A 23,193-nucleotide genomic window follows, 5' to 3' on the forward strand; every position below is an offset into this window, starting at 1 on the left:
TATGGAACACATCCTAAGAAAAAAATTGCCATACTGGTTGTTTTCATTGTCTAAGATGGTTGGCTGATATGTCATGGTTTCATATGATTTTCAAAATGATTCTGAAAATGTGATTATGTTCAAAATAAAAGAATAAGTCCTCTTGAGTCAGAGTTTTTCCACTAGAGCTCAAGGAGCAATAGTCCAGCGTCCTGCCTCGGGGCAAACATCTGATTGGTTCTGTGTCTCTTTAGGTAAGCCCCCATTGCCTCCTTTCTTCCTATTCAAATTTAAGAATATTCCTGTGTCTTTTCATGCAAGCCACTAGAACAGTCCTCACTCTTGCTTCTCAGTGTTTCCACTTTTTTTTGTTCTGCTTCTGCCAGGACACAAAACATGTTCACTCATTGGGTTCTCCATGCACGCTCACAAAAAACTATACAAAAAACATCTTAAAGACCTAGATAACCATAATGGTGTGATCACTCACCTAGAGCAAGATATCCTGGAATGCAAAGTCAAGTGGGCCTTAGGAAGCATCATTATGAACAAAGCTAGTGGAGGTGATGGAATTCCAGTTGAGCTATTTCAAATCCTAAAAGATGATGCTGTGAAAGTGCTGCACTCAATATGCCAGCAAATTTGGAAAACCCAGCAGTGGCCACAAGACTGGAAAAGGTCAGTTTTCATTCCAATCCCAAAGAAAGGCAATGCCAAAGAATGCTCAAACTACTGCACAACTGCACTCACCTCACATGCTAGTAAAGTAATGCTCAAAATTCTCTAAGCCAGGCTTCAACAGTATGTGAACCAATACTTCCAGATGTTCAAGCTGGATTTAGAAAAGGCAGAGGAACCAGAAACCAACTTGCCAGCATTTGTTGGATCACTGAAAAAACAAGAGAGTTCAAAAAAACATCTACTTCTGCTTTATTGACTACACCAAAGACTTTGACTGTGTGGATCACCACAAACTGTGGAAAATTCTGAAAGAGATGGGCATACCATCTGACCATCTGACCTGCCTCTTGAGAAATCTGTACGCAGGTCAAGAAGCAACAGTTGGAACCGAATATGGAACAACGGACTGGTTCTAAATTGGGAAAGGAGTACATCAAGGCTGTATATTGTCACCCTGCTTATTTAACATGCATGATGCAGAGTACATCATGCAAAATACCAGGCTGGATGAAGCACAATCTGGAATCAAGATTGCCGGGAGAAATATCAATAACCTCAGATATGCAGACGACACCACCCTTATGGCAGAAAGTGAAGAAGAACTAAAGAGCCTCTTGATGAAATTGAAAGATGAGAGTGAAAATGTTGGCTTAAAATTCAACATTCAAAAAACTAAGATTATGGCATCTGGTCTCATCACTTCATGGCAAATAGATGGGGAAACAATGGAAACAGTGACAGACTTTCTTTTCTTGGGGTCCACGGTCACTGCAAATGGTGACTGCAGCCATGAAATTAAAAGACACTTACTCCTTGGAAGGAAAGTTATGGCCAACCTAGACAGCATATTAAAAAGCAGAGACATTACTTGGTCAACAACGTTGGGTCCATCTAGTCAAGGCTATGGTTTTCCCAGTAGTCATGTATGAATGTTAGAGTTGGACTATAAAGAAAGCTGAGCGCTGAAGAATTGATGCTTTTGAACTGTGGTGTTGGCAAAGACTCCTGAGGGTCCCTTGGACTGCAAGGGGATCCAACCAGTCCATCCTAAAGGAAATCAGTCCTGAATATTAATTGGAAGGACTGATGTTGAAGCTGAAACTCCAATACTTTGGTCACCTGATGTGAAGAACTGACTCATTTGAAAAGGCCCTAATGCAAGGAAAGATTGCAGGCAGGAGGAGAAGGGGATGACAGAGGATTAGATGGTTGGATGGCATCACCAACTCAATGGCCAAGAGTATGAGTAAGCTCCAGGTGTTGGTAATGCATAGGGAAGCCTGGCATGCAGCAGTCCATGGGGTTGCTAAGAGTCAGACACGACTGAGCAACTGAACTAAACTGATTTACAACTATATACAGGTACAGAAAAGTTTCACTACCCTTGAAAGCTTCTGTGCTCTGCTTATTCATCCTTTATCTCCTCTCCTCCCTCTAACCCCTGGCAGCCACTGATCTTACTTTCTCCATAGTTTTACCTTTCAAGAGTATCATTTAGTTAGAATAATATAGTATGTAGCCTTTTCAGATTGGCTTCTTTTACTTAGTAATATATACTTAACTTTATGCCTTTTCATGGCTTGGTAGCTCATATATTTTTAATAATAAATAATATTACTTTTTCTGGATGTACTGCAGTTTGTTTATTCCTCCACCTATTGAAGGATGTCTTGGTTGCTTCCAAGTCTTGGCAGTTATGAAAAAAGCTGTGATAAGCATCTATGTGCAATTTTTGTGTGTGTGGGCATATTTTCAGCTCATTTTTGAAAATAACAGTGAGTGTGATTGCTGGATCATATGGTAAGAGTATATATATTTTTTAAAGAAATCACAAAAGTGTATTCCAAAGTGGCTGTACCATTTTACATTTGTACCCACCAGTAATGAATGAGAATTCTTTTGCTCCACATCCTTGCTAACATGGTTTTGTCAGTGTTCCAAAGTCTGCCATTCTAATAGGTATGCAGTGGTATTTCATTGTTGCTTTAATTTACATATTCCTGGTGACCTATGATATGGAGAACTTGTTAATATGTTTATTTGCCATATGTGTACCTTCTGTGGCCTTTTGCAATTTAGTTCATTTCTAAGTCGACTTTTACAAGTTCTTGGTATATTTAAAAAATAGTCCTTTATCAGATGTCTTTTTTGTAAATATTTTCTCCAAGATTTTGGTTTCTCTTCTTATTGATCAATTTATTTTCTCAAACTTCCAAATATATCAAGGAGAAAGTCTCTTTTAATATTGGCACATCTTTCCTTTCAACAAATATGGAGCAGGATACAGTGTATTAGTTCCATTTCACAGATACCTACTATTGTAGTAATGTAAACTTTTCATTTTATTAATATATTTTAGTTAAAATAATGGAACAGAACATAGAGCCCAGAAATAAGCATACATACATGTGGTCATAGGTTTATTTAATTTATGATCAAAGAACCAAAATTATACAATGGAGAAAGGACATTCTTGTCTGTAAATAATGTTGGGAAACTGAATAGTCACATGTCAAAGAATGAAACTCAACCATTATCTTACACCATACATGAAAATTAACTCAGAATGCATTAAAGACTTGAACATGAGACCCAGTGCCAGGAAATTCCTAGAAGAAAACATAGGCAGTAAGCTCCTTGATGTTGGCCTTGGCAATGATTTTTTTTGGATTTGACACCAAATCCTAAGACAGCAAAAGCAAAAGTAAACAGGTGGGACTACATCAACTTTAAACACTTCTGCATAGAAAAGGAAATCATCAACAAAATGAAAAAGGAACCTACTGAATGGGAAAATATATTTGCAAGTCATACATCTAACAAGCGATTAATATCCAAAATATGTAAAGAACTCCTATAACTCAATAGCAGAAAATGAACAACTGAATAAAAAATGGACAGAGGAGCTGAATAGACCTTCTTCTGAAGAAGATATGCAGGTGAACAACAGATACATGAAAAGATGTTCAACATCACTAATCATCAGGGGAATGCAAACCAAAACTACAGTGAAATACCACCTCACACAAGTCAGAATGGCCATCATCAAAAAGAACACAAATAGCAAATATTGAAGAGGACATGGGTAAAAGGGAACATGTGCTCACTGTTGGTGTGTATGTAAATTGGTGCAACCACTCTGGAAAACAGTCTGGAGGCTTCTGAAAAAACAATTACCCAGCAATTCTACTTCTGGGTATTTTTCTGAAGGAAATGAGGGCTAACTGGAAAACATATCTGCACCTCCATGTTCATTGCATTATTGTTTTAATAGCCAAGATATGGAAGCACCATAAGTGTCAACTCTTGGATGAATAGATAAGGCATAACACACACACACACACACACATATACATACACACACACACTACACATATACAAAGTACAATATTATTCAGCCATAAAAAAGAAGCGATATCTTCCATTTGTGAGAACTTGGATGGACATTATAGTGAGTGAAATAAGTCAGACAGAGAAAGACATATATGCATGATCTCACTTGGAATCTAAAATAAAATAAAACAAACAGAAAGAGAGTACCAAACACATAGAAACAGAGATCAGATTCAGTTCAGTTCAGTCAATCAGTCGTGTCTGACTCTTTGCGACCCCACGAATTGCAGCACGCCAGGCCTCCCTGTCCATCACCAACTCCCGGAATTCACTCAAACTCATGTCCATCGAGTCATTGATGCCATCCAGCCATCTCATCCTCTGTTGTCCCCTTCTCCTCTTGCCCCCAATCCCTCCCAGCATCAGAGTCTTTTCCAATGAGTCAACTCTTTGCATGAGGTGGCCAAAGTATTGGAGTTTCAGCTTTAGCATCTAGTGGTTGCCATAGTGGTTGGGGAGAGCAAAATAGGTTACGGTGGTCAAAAGGTACAAACTTCCAGTTATAAATAAGTCTTGAGGATGTAAAGTACAGCTTGGTGGCTACAGTTAATAGTACCATATTGCATATTTGAAAGTGGCTGAGATAGTAGGCCTTAAAAGTTCTGATCACACAAACAAAAATCTGTAATTGTACATGGTAATGGATATTAACAAAACTTACTGTAGTGGTCATTTCACAAACTATACATATATCAAATCATTGTAATTATATATGTTAATTATATCACAATAAAAATATTATATTGACCAGATAGTATATACAAATGGTACAATACTAAAAAAGTACAAAGAGGTATACCCTTATCTTTTAACCAGCCAAATTTTCTACAAAGACAACTAGAGCAAACAATTTCTTATTGGTATTTTCAGGGATATTATGTTCATATAGTGTATGTATATGTGTTAGTTTTTAAAAGCCTAATTGATAGTCTGTTATTCATGCTATTCTTTACATTGCTTTTTTTTTTTTTTTTTTGATTAAATATTTATCTGGAGTTCTCAGATATGGCAAAAATATTGAAGCTAGATTATGCATGGTTGATCAGCTGTTTACACCATATTGTCAATTTCCTATTGCCCTCAAGTGAAAACAAGATATGTTGCTGAAAATTTTGCTCCAAAAAACAAATTAAATAAGATCTAATCATATGGCTTTTGCTCCCACATTTGTTCCTTTTGCTCTTTGTATTGTCTTTTCCTGTGTTCCCGTAGAAGTAGAGGAAGGAATCAGTTCAGTTCAGTCGCTCAGTCGTGTCTGACTCTTTGCGACCCCATGAATCGCAGCATGCCAAGTCTCCCTGTCCATTAACAACTCCCGGAGTCCACCCAAACTCATGTCCATTGAGTCAGTGATGCCATCCAACCATCTCATCATCTGTCATCCCCTTCTCCTCCCGCCTTCAATCTTTCCTTGCATTAGGGTCTTTTCAAATGAGTCAATTCTTTGCATCAGGTGGCCAAAGTATTGGAGTTTCAGCTTCAGCATCAGTCCTTCCAATGAATATTCAGGACTGATCTCCTTTAGGATGGACTGGTTGGATCTCCTTGAGGTCCAAGGGACTCTCAAGAGTCTTCTCCAACACCACACACAGTTCAAAAGCACCAATTCTTTGGTGCTCAGCTTTCTTTATAGTCCAACTCTCACATCCATACATGACTACTGGAAAAACCATAGCCTTGACTAGATGGACCTTTGTTGACCAAGTAATGTCTCTGCTTTTTAATATGCTATCTAGGTTGGCCATAACTTTTCTTCCAAGGAGTAAGCATCTTTTAATTTCATGGCTGCAGTCACCATCTGCAGTGATTTTGGAGCCCAGAAAAATAAAGTCAGACATGGTTTCCATTGTTTCCCCATCTATTTGGCATGAAGTGATGGGACAGGATGCCATAACCTTAGTTTTTTGAATGTTGAGTTTTAAGCCAACTTTTTCACTCTCATCTTTCAATTTCATCAAGAGGCTCTTTAGTTCTTCTTCACTTTCTGCCATAAGGGTGGTGTCCTCTGCATATCTGAGGTTATTGATATTTCTCCCAGCAATCTTGACTCCAGCTTGTACTTCTTCCAGCTCAGCATTTCTCACAATGTACTCTGCATATAAATTAAGTAAGCAGGGTGACAAGATACAACCTTGACGTACTCCTTTTCCTATTTGGAACCAGTCTGTTGTTCCATGTCCAGTTCTAACTGTTGCTTCCTGAGCTGGATACAGGTTTCTCAAGAAGCAGGTCAAGTGGTCTGGTATTTCCATCTCTTTCAGAATTTTCCACAGTTTATTGTGATCCACACAGTCAAAGGCTTTGGCATAGTCAATAAAGCAGAAGTAGATGTTTTTTTGGAACTCTCTTGCTTTTTCAGTGACTCAGTGGATGTTGGCAATTTCATCTCTGTTTCCTCTGCCTTTTCTAAAACCAGCTTGAACATCTGGAAGTTCATCGTTCACATATTGCTGAAGCCTGGCTTGGAGAATTTTGAGCATTACTTTACTAGTGTGTGAGATGAGTGCAATTGTGCAGTAGTTTGAGCATTCTTTGGTATTGCCTTTCTTTTGGATTGGAATGAAAACTGACCTTTTCCAGTCCTGTAGCCACTGCTGAGTTTTCCAAATTTGCTGGCATATTGAGTGTAGCATTTTCACAGCATTATCTTTCAGGATTTGAAATAGCTTAACTGGAATTCCATCACCTCCACTAGCTTTGTTCATAGTGGTGCTTTCTAAGGCCCACTTGACTTCACATTCCAGGATGTCTGGCTCTAGGTGAGTGATCACACCATTGTGACTATCTGGGTCGTGAAGATCCTTTTTGTACAGTTCTTCTGTGTATTCTTGCCATCTCTTCTTAATATCTTTTGCTTCTGTTAGGTCCCTACCATTTCTGTCCTTTATTGAACCTCACTTACTCACCAGTTTTTGTTATGGTTTATTCGCTAAGCTGTGTCTGACTCTTTATGATCCCATGGACTGTAGCCTGACAGGCTCCTCTGTCCATGGGATTTCCCAAGCAAGAATAGTGGAGTGAGGTGCCATTTCCTTCTCAGGGCAACTTTCCAACCCAGGGATCAAATCTTTGTCTCCTGCCAGAGAGATCTGCAAAGAAAAAATAGTGTTAATGGAAATTTTTATCCCTTGCTAGTTTAGAAGAGTCTGGAGCATGAATCAAGCTAACAAATGGGGAGATGGTTTTCCTTAATGGATTCCACTCTGGAAAGCTAAGGCAAATTTAACAAAAAGGTGCCACTAGTCTAATTTGATGAGGCCCAGGCAAACAAGTTTACAAATTGCAGTAACTTGGAAAAACTGTTCTATTCAAGTCATAGGTGGTCTGCCTGACACAAGTTTTGGACTCACCTGCTTACCTTATCTTAGAGACAGTGTTTTTTTTCCGTTGCTAGGTTTTCACCAAACATATATTTAGCCAGATTGAAAGCATTTTTCAATCAATTCAGATGCATTTTTAAAATGAATTTGAGCACATTTGGCTTCAAATGGGTATATTTTCAGGGGATCAGAAGTACCAGTTTAACAGTGGTCAAGGCTAGTTGGCTCTATTCTTTAGTGGATGTAGCCAAGATCTGGAGTTAAAGTTCTGAGAATATCTGCTCATTCACTCTAAATGATGGCATGGATCTTAGCCAGTCTTCAATCAAGTGCAGGAGGTTTTGCTATAGGATTTCAAGGCAAATTAACAGGTGGTTTGGGACAGACCCTTCTCATCACTGGGGAAAGAATCCAATCAACTCAAATCACATATGATTAATTAATTTATTAAACATCACCTTAAAGTCTATAAAATGCTCTGTTAATTCCAACAACCATCCTGAGAGAATAATCATAATTTCAAATATTATTATTATTTTGATTACCATTTTATCTAGGTCAGGAAGCTAGGGATCAGAGAAGTTTAGAAATTAGACAATGTTCATATAGTTAAAAGGTAAATCCTAACTCAAATCTGGCTCTTTCAGCTCCAAATAATGAATCAGTAGCCTCATCTTTATGAAGATAGAAAAATCCTGTTTCTTAAATCACCAACCTGCTACCTCAAATTGACTTCAGCTAGTATCTGTTCTTTAATATCATAATCCCATATAAAAACCTTAGCTGGGATACAGCTGTATGTAAATCATGATATATGTTTTTATTTATTTATTTTAAAGTGCAAGTGGTAGCACATTATTACACTGTTCTGTTCACTGCTTTTTTTTTTTATTATCAGTAGAGTGGGGTTTTTTAAAAATTTATTTACATTTTATTGAAGGATAGTTGTTTTACAGAATTTTACTGTTTTCTGTCAAACCTCAACATGAATCAACCATAGGTATACATATATCCCCTCCCTTTTGAAACTCCCTGCCATCTCTCTCCCCATCCCACCCCTCTAGGTTGATACAGAGCCCCTGTTTGAGTTTCCTGAGCCATAGAGCAAATTCCCGTTTGCTATGTATTTTACATATGGTAATGTAAGTTTCCATGTTACTATTTCCATACATCTCACCCTTTCCTCCTCTCTCCCCATGTACATAAGTCTCTTCTCTATGTCTGTTTCTCCATTGTTGCCATATAAGTAAATTCTTCAGTATCATTTTTCTAGATTCTGTATATATGTGTTAGAATACAGTATTTATCTTTCTCTTTCTGACTTACTTCACTCTATAATAGGTTCTAGGTTTATCCACCTCATTAGAACTGACTCAAATGTGTTCCTTTTTATGGTCTGAGTAATATTCCATTGTGTACATTTGCCACAACTTCTTTATCCATTCATCTGTTGATGGACATCTCTAATTTGCTTCCATGTTCTGCTGCTGCTGCTAAGTCACTTCAGTCATGTCCAACTCTGTGCGACCCCATAGACAGCAGCCCACCAGGCTTCCCCATCCCTGGGATTCTCCAGGCAAGAACACTGGAGTGGGTTGCCATTTCCTTCTCCAATGCATGAAAGTGAAAAGTGAAAGTGAAGTTGCTCAGTCATGTCTGACTCTTTGCGACCCCATGGACTACAGCCTACCAGGCTCCTCCATCCATGGGATTTTCCAGGCAAGAGTACTGGAGTAGGGTGCTGTTGCCTTCTCTGGCTTCCTTGTTCTAGCTATTGTAAATAGTGCTGCAATGAACAATTGGATACATGTGTCTCTTTCAATTTTCGTTTCCTCAGGGTATATGCCCAAGAGTGGGATTGCTGGGTTATATGGTGGTTTTATTCCAAGGTTTTTAAGGAATCTCCATACTGTCTTCCATAGTGGCTATATCAGTTTACATTCCCACCAACAGTGAAAGAGTGTTCCCTTTTCTCCACACCATTTCCAGCATTTATTGTTTGTAGACTTTTTGATGAGGGCCATTCACAGATGTGAGTTGATATCTCATTGTAGTTTTGATTTGCAATTCTATAATAATGAGTGATGTTGAGCATCTTTTTATGTATTTGTTAGCCATCTATATGTTTTCTTTGGAGAAATGTCTGTTAGGTCTTTTTCCTACTTTTTGATTGGGTTGTTTATTTTTGTGGTATTGAGTTGTATGAGCTGCTTGTATATTTTGGAAATTAATCCTTTGTCAATTGTTTCATTTGCTATTATTTTCTCCCATTCTGAGGGTTGTATTTTCACCTTGCTTAGAGTTTCCTTTGTTGTGCAAAAGCTTTTCAGTTCAATCAGGTCCCACTCGTCTACTTTTCTTTTTATTTATGTTATCTAGGAGGTGGGTCATAGAGGATCTTGCTTTGATTTATGTCATTGAGTGTTCTGCCTATGTTTTCCTCTAAGAGTTTTATAGTTTCTGGTCTTATATTTAGGTCTTTAACCCATTTTGAGTTTATCTTAGTGTATGGTGTTAGCAAGTGTTCTAATTTAATTCTTTTACATGTTGCTGTCCAGTTTTGCCAGCACCATTTATTGAAGGGACTGTCTTTGCCCCATTGTATGTTCTTGCCTCCTTTGTCAAAAATAAGGTACTCATAGGTGCATGGGTTTATTTCTGGGCTTTCTATCTTGTTCCATTGCTCTATGTTTCTGTGCCAGTGCCATACTGTCTTGATGACTGTAGCTTTGTAGCATAATCTAAAGTCAGGAAGGTTGACTCCTCCAGCTCCATTCTTCTTTCTCAAGACTGCTTTGGCCTTTCGGGGTCTTTTGTGTTTCCATGTGAATTGTGAAAATTTTTGTTCTAGTTATATGAAAATGACACTGGTAATTTGATAGGGATCACACTGAATCTGTAGATTGCATCTGGTAGTATAGTCATTTAAACGACATTGATTCTTCTGACCCAGGAATATGGAATATCTCTCCACCTGTTTATGTCATCTTTGATTTCTTTCATTAGTGTCTTATAATTTTGTGGGTACTGTTCTTTTGTCTCCTTAGGTAAGTTTATTCCTAGATTAGATAAGTTTAATCTAGGATTGAAAGGATTAAATTTATCTCCTTAGATAAGTTTAATCCTTTTTGCTGCAGTGGTGAATGGGATTGATACCTTAATTTCTCTTTCTGATTTTCCATTGTTAGTATAGAGAAACGCAAGTGATTTCTGTGTATGATTTTAACAAAATCATACAACTTTGCTAAATTCACTGATTAGCTCTAGTAATTTTCTGATACTATCTTTAGGTTTTCTATGTACAGAATCATGTCACCTGCAAACAGTGAGAGCTTTACTTCTTCTTTTCCAATCTGCTGCTGCTGCTGCTAAGTCGCTTCAGTTGTGTCTGACTCTGTGAGACCCCGTAGACGGCAGCCCACCAGGTTCCCCCATCCCTGGGATTCTCCAGGCAAGAATACTGGAGTGGGTTGCCATTTCCTTCTCCAATGCATGAAAGTGAAAAGTGAAAGTGAAGTCGCTCAGTCGTGTCTGACTCTCCACAACCCCAGGGACTGTAGCCTACCAGGCTCCTCTGTCCATGGGATTTTCCAGGCAAGAGTACTGGAGTGGGGTGCCATTGTCTTCTCTGTTTCCGATCTAGATTCCTTTTATTTATTTTTCTTCTCTGATAGCTGTAGCTAGGACTTCTAGAACTATGCTGAATAATAGTGGTGAAAGTGGACACCCTTGTCTTGTTCCTGATCTTAGGGGGAATGCTTTCAGTTTTTCACCATTGAGAATAATGTTTGCTGTAGGCTTGTTCCTTATTAATCATGTATGGAGCAAGTGGGGGAAATTGGGTATAGCAAAAATGTTGGCAACTGCTACGTGAATGAATAAAGGTTGTATAAGTCATATCTCCTGAAATATTCAAATGAAGATTCTTTTTTTCCTCTGCATCATAATTATAAAAGGAAGACCAAGGGTTTTATAAGAAACACTTTTTCTAGAGAAAAGTTCCAGGGCTGTTGAGGATTTGATCCCATGATTTCATGCTCAAATACAAAACTTATATAAGGGGTGAGCAGGGATTTCATTTGTGATCAAGCTGTTTGAGCTAAACCAGCTGTTTCCAGAGCAAAGATTATAATGCATGAAGTTAATGTGCTACAAGAAAATGCCAAAGTACAACAATGAGGAATCGTTATTATATTCCCTGTAGATGATGCTTCTTAAAGTAGGGGCATAAAGATGTCTGCAGTGTGAACAAGGCCAGGGCCCTTTTCTGTGTAGCAGGTAACTCATTCCAGCTGTTTGGCCATGTCTTCTTCTGCCAAAGCCTTTCCCCTAAGGTAGCATTAGCTCCAGGAGTTTTCTAAGCTGAATACTGCAAAAGATGGCAATTTTGCAGCCTGTTTAGTAGTTTCCTCAGAGAAAAACGTGTTGCTGTCACCAAGTCTCTTCTAATATAAATTCACCTTGATGATGTACTTTATGGAAAAGAACACTTGACCCTGGATACCCAAGTGGGCTGCATTTTCTGCCACTTCACTGCTGACCACATTTTCCTCAAGACATTCTATTGCAGCAAAATATAAAGGCATTTGTCCAAAATTTTTGAGACCCACCCAAGGGCCAGATAAATGTCGTCATGTTTATTTTCTGGAATCAAGGCTTAGGGACAGGGTTAAAGGGAAAGATTTCTCCCATTTCAAATCAAATTTACTGGAAATGAAGCAGTGAAGCAACCGCATTTCACACAAAATGATGTGTTTATGGCTCTGTGAGATATGATCATCAGGCGTGCTGTAATGATTCTTCAATTGTCTCACCTTTGAATGTTGCACACTCATCTTACTTATTTTCTCGGATACAGTATTGCAGAGGACAAAATTACCAACTTAGGCGTGGTGCATTCACTTGGATCTCTGGCTGTGGGTGGCTAACACTGACAAACCTATGCTTTTAAAATCCAAAGTAAGTATATATCCAACAGTCTGAAGTTTGCATCCTTGTACAGGTTTGAGTCATTTCTATAATTCTTTGGGGATGAAAACAAACTTGGAGCAGTAAGTGCTTTGAAAAACAAACTACCAACATGTTGTGAATGTGTAAACTGGGGAAAATTATGCCAAATTCAGAGGATAAGGAGACTAGAATGTAACATAAGTCATGGTTTCACTGAGACGAGTGTTCCTTGTATGTTGAACCTAACACTTACACATGGTTGATTCAGCAGTCCCCAGCTAGTAGATGGTATTTACTCTTTTTGTGGACACACAGTGCTCTTCACCCCTTTTTGACTTTGCCCAGTGTTCCCTCTTGTGGATATTGTATCCCTCTCATTTCATTTATTAAAATATTTCTTTGGAAGAAACGTTACTTATTTCCCCTTTCTAGAAGCCACCTGCAATATCAATAGAATGTTGAACTGGACATGTGGCTCTCTAGAAATAAACATGACATTTCCCACCTTCTCTTGCATCTACATGTGACCCTGTGACTAAGTTCTGGCCAATGGCAGATAAGTAGAAATGTCAGGTAACAGCAGCAGCATTCTTTGCCCCTTTCCTCTCCACCACTGACCAGCATGGAGGCAAGGTGGCTGATGCTGGGAGAGCTGTCCCAGTGGCTTTGTGCGTGGAGTTAATGGTTGGTGAAGCATTAGGTAGAGGGAGCCTGCATCCCGGATACAGCTGCCCAGTACTGGGAGCCTGCCTTTTGACTTAGATTGTAGAGAAAAACAAACATCTATGCTCTGTGACAACCTAGAGGGGTGGGATGGGATGGGAGGTGGGGAAGTTCAAGAGGGAGGGGATGTATGTTTACTTATGGCTGATTCATACTATTGTGTGGCAGAAGCCAACACAATATTGTAAAGCAATTATTCTCCAATTAAAATTTGAGTTTGAGCAAGTTGTGGGAGATGGTGAAGGACAGGGAAGCCTAGCATGCTGCAGTCCATGGGGTTGCAAAGAGTCAGACACGACTGAGTGACTGAACAACAACAAAAATAAATTTAAAATAAATAATTTAAATCATTGTTATTTGGGGGTTTTTGTCACTCATAGTAAACTTAATTCCAGCAGGATCAACTGTCTTATGCTTTAAAGCTCTTTTTAATGCCAGTATCATGTGTAGGAATACAGGGCTCTCGGTGAAGGCCATTGATTGCCCCAAGTTTCTTGAGCACATTGAGGTCTTTTTGCCTATCTCTCTTCTCTTCCCATAGATTCCTCAAAGCCCCATCTTTTCCAACTTCTCTTTCTAGTCAGCTTTCTTACTTTCAGAGCTGGGCACGATCCCTTTTAAGCAATTTTCTGAAATACCATGTTTTCACTTTGAAACAGGATTGTAATACACATGGTGACCCATGGACCTTATCTCTAGTTCACTTGACCTCTCACCTGCAGTACTCTAGAAACTCTGTGGGATGCTGGAGGCTCATGTTCCCTAAGTCTACTGGCCCATAATCTATATCCCCATCTGTGATTCTAGGTTTCCTGATTCCGGGGCCCTTTTTGCCCCTTCATTGCTCCCCAGTCCCCTATTTCCCACTCTCTGTGGTTTCCAGGCCCCACATCAAGGCTTGGGGCCTATCCCCTATGCCTCTCTAGCATTCCTGAGCCCTCCCTGTGCCAATAATTGGTACAAGACATCTTAGCCAAATTTCAAGGCTCCAGGACTCTTTCACATTTGTAGCCCAGAGGTCTTTTTCAGTGTAAAGATCAATACTCGGCTCCATCAGTCTAGATGCTTATATGCAGTCAGGTTGTTTGCTGTTCAGTTGCCAAGTCATTCCAACCTTTTGTGACCCCCCATGAACTGCAGCACACCAGGCTTCCCTGTCCTTCACTGTCTCCCAGAATTTGCTTAAACTCATGTCCATTGAGATGATGATGCCTTCTTTTTCTTCCAAGGAACAAGCGTCTTTTAATTTCATGGCTGCAGTCACGATCCACAGTGATTTTGGAACCCAAGAAAAGAAAATCTGCGACTGTTTCCACATTTCCCCCATCTATTTGCCATGAAGTGATGGGACTGGATGCCATGATCTTAGTTTTTTGAATGTTGAGTTTTAAGCTTTTTCACTCTCCTTTTTCACCCTCAAGCAAGAAGCTCTTAAGTTCCTTTTCGCTTTCTGCCATCAGAGTGGTGTCATCTGCATATCTGAGGTTGTTGATATTTCTCCTGGCAATCTTGATGCCAGCTTATGATCTATCCAGCCTGGCATTTCTGTAGATAATGTGAAAATACAGAAGCATACAGAGGCAAAAACAATAGTCTGTCAATCTCTTAACCTAGAGGGAAGCAAATCTAACATATTTATTTCCTTATAGCCTCTCTGTGTATTTGAACATACTTAATTTTACAATGCTAACCTGATACTTCCTATGCAGTTTTGCATCTTTCTGTCTACCTACCAATTTACCTACCTATCTCTCTGTCTGGGGCTGCAAAACACTCCAGTTTGTGGATATAGTAAAATTTACTTAAACAACTTCTTATAGTTTATTTCTTATTTTTCCCCATTTTACATGGTTGTGCATAGCAATGTAATTAATATTTTTGTAGACAAAATTTTTCCCTTTTGGATTATTTCTTTAGGTTTGATTCATTGAAGTTCAAAGAATTTTAGATTCTTGAAAGGTTTCATGAACCTTGATACATACTGCACACTGTTCAAGCTGTATTAATTTCTCCCTCCCCAGTAATATCACACTATTCTCTTATTTGCCTAGAATTTTTATATTAACTTGTGGACACAGGGAAGAAGCAGAGGCTAGGACAGAGAAGGCAGTGTTGACATATATACACTACCATGGGTAAAATAAATAAAGAGAAGGAAGTTGCTGTATAACACAGGGAGCCCACCCTGGCACTCTGTGACAACCTAGAGGGGTGCAATGGAGAGGAGGAAACCTCAGGAGGGAGGGGATGTATATATAATTATGATTGATTCATGTTGATATATGGTAGAGATCACCACAACATTATAAAGCAATTATCCTAAAAAAATTGAAAAAAAATTTACTGATGTTAAGTTTAGAAAAAGTCTCATTTTTAAAATATGCATTTCTTTGATTACAACTGAAGTTCAATTTTTTTGTTTATTATTAGTTTGTAATTCTTTTAGGTTTCTTTACATTCTGATGATTTATCTAGGATCATCATGTTTTCCTAAATTTGAAGAAACTATATGAAAAAGAATTTTAAGTCCTTTCTTCTCCTGTTTAATGAATATATATATTCCCCTCAGTTTTCAATTTGTCTTTTAATTTGGTTTGTCATATTAATAGATTTGAATAAAAAGCAGGTAAAAAATTATAGAATCAAATGCCCTTTTCTGGCATTTTTCATATATCTTAACTTTAGAAAACCTTTCGTCACGCCTTACCCCAAAAGATAACCAGGAGTAACTCAGAAATTCTCATTTTTCTCCACTTGTTAACATTGATACTTTTATTAAATTCTACTAAATTTTCTGTCTCCAAGAGATCTGTTTCGGGCTTTTGTTCTGTCTCATTGATCTTTTCATTCTTCAGTTCAGTTCAGTTTAGTTGCTCAGTCATGCCCAACTCTTTGCAACCCCATGAATCACAGCACGCCAGGCCTCCCTGTCCATCACCAACTCCCAGAGTTCACTCAAACTCATGTCCATCGAGTCTATTATGCCATCCAGCCATCTCATCCTCTGTCGTCCCCTTCTCCTCTTGCCCCCAATCCCTCCCAGCATCAGGGTCTTTTCCAATGAGTCAACTCTTCACATGAGGTGGCCAAAGTATTGGAGTTTCAGCTTTAGCATCAGTCCTTCCAATGAACACCCAGGGCTAATCTCCTTTAGAATGGACTGGTTGGATCTCCTTGCAGTCCAAGGGACTCGCAAGAGTCTTCTCCAACACCACAGTTCAAAAGCATCAATCCTTCAGCGCTCAGCTTTCTTCACAGTCCAACTCTCACATCCATACATGACCACAGGAAAAACCATAGCCTTGACTAGACGGACCTTTGTTGGCAAAGTAATGTCATGCTTTTCAGTATGCTATCTAGGTTGGTTGTAACTTTCCTTCCAAGGAGTAAGCGTCTTTTAATTTCATGGCTGCAGTCACCATCTGCAGAGATTTTGGAGACCAGAAAAATAAAGCCTGACACTGTTTCCACTGTTTCCCCATCTATTTCCCATTAAGTGATGGGACCAGATACCATGATCTTAGTTTTCTGAATGTTGAGCTTTAAGCCAACTTTTTCACTCTCCTCTTTCACTTTCATCAAGAGGCTTTTTAGTTCCTCTTCACTTTCTGCCATAAGGGTGGTGTCATCTGCGTATCTGAGGTTATTGATATTTCTCCTGGTAATCTTGATTCCAGATTGTGTTATTCCAGCCCAGTGTTCTCATGATGTACTCTGCTTATAAGTTAAATAAGCAGGGTGATAATATACAGACCTGGCATACTCCTTTTCCTATTTGGAACCAGTCTGTTGTTCCATGTCCAGTTCTAACTGTTGCTTCCTGACCTGCATATAGGTTTCATTCTTATATCGATATTATCACCTTCATTATTATAGGTCTACAATTAAATAATAAATTTCATCCCATAATTATTGAGTATCTACTACGTGACAGAAACTGTACTTGACCTGGGGATACAGTGATGCACTAGGTGGAGATAGTTCCTGCCCTCACATTCACGGTTTCTAGTGCAGGAAACTGGAGAGTAATTGACATTTTACGTATCAACCCAATCAAGCATGAGCAATAAGAGAGGCACAAGGTGGTGAGAAAACATGTGGTAAGGATCTACCTCAGATTTGAATTCAGTGAGAGTTTCTGGAGTACAAATGTTTAAATTAGTCCTGTGGTTTATGGTAGACAGTCAAATATATGAGAGAGAAGTTGATGATAAACAGCAACAGCTAGAATGCCCAAAGGTCAATAGAGAGCCTAATACATTTGAGAAATTGAAAATACATTTGTGTGCCTCAAACAGAGTAAAGAAGTTTGGTTCTGGACAAGAGAGTGGTTTTCAGGGGCCAAATCACATTAAGGAGTGTGGCCTTTAACCTGATGATTATGGGGAGTCACTGAAAGGGTTTAAGTAAGAGTCATTTCACCAGATTCATGTTCAAGTAGGATCTATCTGGCTGTAGTATGGAGGGTCAGTTTAAGTAGATGTAAAAGATTGAGGCAGGGAAATCTAATAAATCAGAAGAAAAATGATGCAGGTCTGAGCTAGGATATTGGTACCAGAAATATAAAGGTTTGACATTTGGAAGATATTTAAGAGGTAAAATTAACAGAAATTGGTAATTGGACATAAAATAAGGGAACTGACACCACAGGGCCACTGGGTACACAGTGGTTGCATTCACTGAGAGGGAGTGCAGGAAAGGTGAATTATGAGATGGGCAGATGTTATTTTTTTGTATATGTCAAGTCTGAGATGTATGTGGTATACCCAAAACTACATGGTCAATAGGCTTTTGAAGGCTGGGTTAGGGTGAGAAGATCTGGAGTATAGATTTGGGTGTCTTTAGTATTTAAAGAGTGGGTTAAGCTGTAAGATTGAATATGATCTCCAGACAGGATCCACAGAGTGAACAATAGCAGAGGATCTAAAGAACATGAAGATTGAAAGTGCAGGCAGAGGATGGGGAGCCACAAAATGAGACAGAATAAGCCACCAGAGGGAGAGCAGAGAAACAGAAGACTGTCTTGGAAGTAGAGGGAAGATGGTTTCTTAAAAGGGGATTGATGATATTGTTAAATACCTTCAGGAAAGATAATGACTATAAAAGTGTCATTGGCTTTAGCAACAAGTATTTGACCTTGAAGAGAATGGTTTTGATGGCCTAGAAAGAGGGCATGAGACAGATTGTAGTGAACTGGAAAGTAAATGGGAAGGAAGAGAATGCAGGTGGACAGTGCTGACAACTCTAAAAATGTTGACTATTAAGGGAAGAACAGAAGAGAGTGAAAGCTAAAAGGAGATGTGAGATCAATACAATTCAGACTGTACATATTTTATGATATTTTATGACTCTACTTTCATTTTCTCAAATCTTTTCTAGTTCTCCTGAAAGTTTGCAGGTCTATGCAATTTTGCAAATTTCTTGTTATGATTGTTCCTGGTTGACTGATATTTTTTTCTCTTATTTTAAAAGTAATTTTAAAATTCTTGCTACCTTGTGGTATTGTCCAGCTATTGCTGGTATACAAGAATCATACTGATTTCTTAGATAGATGAGATTAGTAAATATAATTATCTTGTTTCCACCCACTTTATTGAAATCTCATAACTTAATTTATTATTATATTAATAACATATCATTTTAATAGTTAAAATGGATTATGTTGAGTTTTCTGCATATGTAAGTACTGATGTTTTATTTTTATTATTATAAGTATTTTATGTCATTTCCTTCCATGGTCTTTAAGGGAAGGGACTGCCGTAGAATATAAAATTAAAAGAGACCTTGGAAATCACCTAGACTAATGTTTTCATTTTTAAAGAACTAAGGTTGGGACTTCCCTGGCAGTCCAGTGGTTAAGAATTCTTGCTTCCACAGCAGAGGGCATGGCATGCCGTGTGATATTGCCAAAAAAAAAAGAACTGAAGTTAAGAGCAGTTAAGTCTCCACAGTCACTCATATGTTGTTCCCGGCCCTGTTACAATACCATAAAATACATGTACATTCACTTTCCCCAGAAGACATCAGCTTTAGGATGGGGGAAAGAATATTAAAGGTTTATATCATATTAACTAGGGTAATAAAATATTACTAATTCAGTGGAACCTCCAGCAACATTTTCAGAAGCTAATTAAATTTTTCTCTTGCTGCTGGTGCCAAAATGTACTGCTTCGTAGCCTTGACTGGCTCACACTGCTTCTCCCATCTCAGCAAGACTACAGAGTGGATTTTGTGCCATCACCACTCTCAGGTTGCCACCTCTCACAGGAAGAAATCATTCTCTTCCTTTCTACTGGTACTTATTACACTTTTTTCACTGGATTTTTAAAAAGTATCATCCCCACTACCAACAAATGTAGTCCAGGTTCCCAGGCTCTAGGCTGGAGGCCCTTTGAAAGGCTTCATGTTGCTATGGACTGAATGTTTGTTGCCCCCAAATTCATGTTGAAGCACTAATCTGAAATGCAGTGGTCTTTGGAGATGGAGCCTGTGGGAGATAAATAGGTTTAGATGAATTCATGAAGGGTAGAGCCTCCATGATGAGGTTAGTGCCTTTATAAGAAGACACTAGAGAGCTTTTGCTCTCTCCCTCCCGGCAAGGAAGGACATATATACAGATAGATAGATAGATAGCAAGATGGCTGGCAGCTGTGTGCAAACTGGGACGATGGCCTTCGCCAGAGAGTGAGTTTGCCAGCTCCTTGATCTTGGACTTCTCTGCCACTCAAAGTGTGGGAAATAAATACTTGTTGTTTAAGGCATGCAGGGCAAGATATTTTGTTATAATAGTCCAGACAGCTATAGAAAGACACAGCTCTTACTTTAAATATTTAAAAACCAAATTTATTGAACTATAATTTATGTACAAAAAGGTGTCTAGGTATGTGACTGAATCTTGACAAACGTATGTACCTCTGTAAACATTCCAGCCTAGCTGTAGAACATTGCTGTTACCCCCAAATTCCCGTGTGTCCCTTTGCTGTCAGTGCTCCCTCTCCAAACTCCACTGCGTTTCCAGGGAACTAGTGATATGCTTTCCGTTACTATATATTAATTTTTTTCATTCTGTTGTTGTTCAGTCACTAAGTTGTGTCTGATTCTTTTCAGCCCATGAACTGCAGGACACCAAGCTTCCCTGTCTTTCCCTGTCTCCCAGATTTTGCTCAAACTCATGTCCACTGAGTCACTAATGCTATCTAACTGTCCCGTTCTCTGCCACCCGCTTCTCCTCTTGCCCTCAATGTTTCCCAGCATCAGGGTCTTTTCCAATGAGTTGGCTCTTCGCATCAGGTGGCCAAAGTATTGGAGCTTCAGCATCAGTATCAGTCCTTCCAATGAATATTCAGGGTTGATTTCCTTTAGGAGTGTTCATTCTCTAATCTCAAATAAATGAATCATAAGGTATGTGATCTTTTTTGGTTGGACTTCTTTTACTCAGAATGATGTTTTTGGTTTATTGATATGAAATAGTAGTTACCTCCTTTTCATTTGTAATTATGAATACACCACACTTCATCCACTTACCTGTTGATGGATGGACAGTGGTATTTTCTCAAATTTTTGGCTATTATTTAGCATAGTTCCTATGGATAATTATTTACAAAACATTTCTTACAAGTAAGTACTCTGGACTAAAACTTCTGGGTGCAACTGCTGGTTGCACATTTCCCTGCCCCTTTCTTCCAAATTGCTTGTGGATTTTTACTTCTTCATGTAATTATGTCACATGTCACTGTCTACAATGAATGTTGTTAGAGGGATGTAAATACAGAATTCTGAGAAATTTGGGTGGAAGTTATTTCTGCTATCATTGAATAAAACTTTCATTTTTTTCTTGCTATTTATTTTTTTTAAATTTTATTTTATTTTTAAACTTTACATAATTGTATTAGTTTTGCCAAATATCAAAATGAATCCACCACAGGTATACATGTGTTCCCCATTCTGAACCCTCCTCCCTCCTCCCTCCCCATACCATCCCTCTGGGTTGTCCCAGTGCACTAGCCCCAAGCATCCAGTAAAGTGCATCAAACTCATTTTTCTAATCATATTTTTGCCTGAAGTTCTCTTTTGCCTGATATCAGTATTGCTTTTTTTTTTGGTTAATGTTTTAGCACTGTGTTCTACTATTTCCATCATTGTAAACATTTATGTGTTTTCTTAAAAATAATATGTGACCACAATTAAAAACCCCAAATTGTGCTATAATATTTGATGAAATTCTGAAATCTTCTTTCTTACCAACCACAGTCCTTTAGAGACAAACATTTAAAAATTTCAGTCTTCTGCTCCATATTTGCCTTTATATTTTAAAATACCATATTAAAAATATAAATTTTATTGCTGTATGTCTCAGGGAACTCAAACAGGGGCTCTGTACCAACCTAGAGGGGTGAGATGGGGAGGGAGATGTGAGGGAGGTTCAAGAGGGAGGGGATATGGAGTTGGTGATGGACAGGGAGGCCTGGCGTGCTGCGATTCATGGGGTCACAAAGAGTTGGACACGACTGAGCGACTGATCTGATCTGATGGCTGATTCATGTTGATGTCTGACAGAAAGCAACGAAATTCTGTAAAGCAATTATCCTTCAATTAATACATAAACAAATTTTTTAAAATAAAATATAAAATTTAACTTTTTTTCTTTTGGGGCCATATCCATCAAGTGTGGTAGATAAGAACCTATTCACTCACAGTCTGCTCCCCCATCCTCCTACCATGGACAGTCATGATTCTTGGTTAAATCATTATTCAGAGTTTTTATTTCATGAATATTTCATATTGTTTATGTCTGAAACATAATTGTACAGTTACATTTACCTTTATGCATAATGTTATTCTTTCCAGTATCAAGAGCTGCTTCATTTTGCTGTTTTCTTTAAAAATCTATTACAACTATTTTTTCCTCAAATTTTCAAGAGTGGTTACATGTATTAGATAATCCATCTATTCTATTTTCTTTCTTCGTGATGTGCTGTCTCTAGCCCTCTATTCTTCTACATTAATCTGGACTTTGGGGTCCAGACTGAATTGTCAGTGATCTTTGTTCTTCTTCTTTCAGCCTTGAATTTAGCTTTTTGATTCATTTGCATGCTGCTGCACCCTCCTCTTTCTTAACAGGATTTCTTTAGGCCCAATAGCCAGAGCATACCAATTCATAATCACTGAGTTAACCTCTAATTTCTGAAATAAGTACAAATCCTCCTCTTCTCCCCCATCCCCCAAACTGCAAGTGACAATGGAGAAAGGGTAAAAAAGCTGTTTAAGGATTTTAAGTATGGGAGCAGTGTGTCAAAAATTCTTCTTTAAACGATTACTGGTTGCAAAGAACAAAATGAAGGGACAGCCATGGATGCAGCTACTGCCATTGTCCAGTCATGAGATGAGGTGCTCACTCAGAGTTTGGTGATAGTAATGCGGAAAACTGGATATATTGAAAAGATGGAGAAGCAGCAGCATGCCTAGGGTATGGTGACTGATGGTGATGGGAGGGTAGGAGAGGTCAAGGATGCCTTCCAGGATTCTGCCTTATGGGCAGTGGTGCCATTTCCTGAGGTGTGGAATACTGGAGGCCATGACTGAGGAGGAGGAGGAGGACTTGGATGAAGAGACCATTTGCAGGTGATAGAGACGTGACACCTACGGTATACCAGCCATTTGTTGTGTGTATTTTCTAAAGGCGTGATAGTCTTTTTTTAGTTTCAGCTAAAAGCTAAAGGTAGTTAACAGCTAAAAGCAGACTGGTTCTGGCAGAAGCAGGATGGAAAGGCCTGTTGTCCTGCCTGCTTGGTTCCTGTGGGTGCCTATCAGTTAAACCCACTATTTCTCAAGGATCAAAATACTAGTATAATTGGTTACCTCAGTTAATTCCTTCTGTTGATTCTTTGGGATACCATTTCCCATTGAATTTTTTCTTCATACTCTTTCCTTCCAAGTAGAAAAGATTGGCCCATTCCGTGAACAGATAAGGTTGGAAACTGAGTGGAGCCATTCCAAAATTAAAATGGAAAACAAACTGTGAAGGGTGCAGAGCTTGAATTGAAAAAAAAAAGCCTAGAGAGAAAGATGTAAGAAGCCAACTTAAGGAGCCAACCAATTTCAATAGAAAATTATTGGGATAGGAATATTTTTGAAGGACATGTAAGGA

Source organism: Bos indicus x Bos taurus, chromosome 8, assembly GCF_003369695.1.
Source record: "Bos indicus x Bos taurus breed Angus x Brahman F1 hybrid chromosome 8, Bos_hybrid_MaternalHap_v2.0, whole genome shotgun sequence".
Lineage (NCBI taxonomy): Eukaryota > Metazoa > Chordata > Mammalia > Artiodactyla > Bovidae > Bos > Bos indicus x Bos taurus.